The sequence below is a fragment of the Etheostoma spectabile genome, chromosome 23 (genome assembly GCF_008692095.1).
Source record: "Etheostoma spectabile isolate EspeVRDwgs_2016 chromosome 23, UIUC_Espe_1.0, whole genome shotgun sequence".
In the NCBI taxonomy this organism is placed as follows: Eukaryota; Metazoa; Chordata; class Actinopteri; order Perciformes; family Percidae; genus Etheostoma; species Etheostoma spectabile.
The window spans coordinates 1,570,394-1,571,162 of NC_045755.1; the positions used below are offsets into that span (position 1 = coordinate 1,570,394).

General features: G+C 38.4%; 1 pseudogene; it reads right to left on the reverse strand.

Moving 5' to 3' along the window:
- Positions 1-530: 530 nt before the first annotated feature.
- Positions 531-769, reverse strand: part of LOC116673141 (tripartite motif-containing protein 16-like) — a 1,921-nt pseudogene continuing 1,682 nt past the window's right edge.

The window sequence follows — 769 nt, forward strand, 5'->3', positions numbered from 1 at the left end:
GTGATTGATGCAGTGATAAAAGGAGATCTCCAAAATCCTGTCTGGAAAAACCTTTGACTCTAATATGTCAACAACATAAAAGAAGAATTTAGAACCTTTTATAATATTCAGATTTCTCTTCTGTAAATGTCTGTCTCTGTGTGTCTCTGTGTGTCTCTGTCTCTGTCTCTGTGTCTCTGTTTCTGTGTGTCTCTGTCTGTCTCTGTGTGTGTCTCTGTCTGCGTGTCTCTGTGTGTCTCTGACTCTGTGTGTCTCTGTCTCTTTGTGTCACTCTCTCTGTCTCTGTGTGTCTCTGTATATATGGACATATATGGACTTCCCTCTGCAGGTAAAATAACATCTTAACTGAGCTCATTTCTCAAACAAAAACATCTCATCACTTCCAAAACCTCAATACAAGCAAATAAACCTCAAACTAATTTACAAAAACCTCTAGAAAAGAAAAGAAATGTTGATAAAAGCCAAAAACAAAAAGAAAAAACACTGAATGTGGAAACACATGAACAACAATCAGCTGTCATCAGCAAACATGGATACTAAATAAGACAAAGAGTTAAAACTCAGAATTTAACCCTTCAATGACTTCTGTCTATTTCACTTTACAAAACTCAGCAGAGTCTCCAGTAAACCAAGACCAATAACAATAATATCTTAGTCCAGCATAGAGCGGCTGAGTGAAAGTGGTCTGGACTCTGTGGAGGAGAGTCATAGTTTCAGAGACGCTGTAGAAGGACAGAATACCTGCACTGTGATCCAGGTACACTCCTAC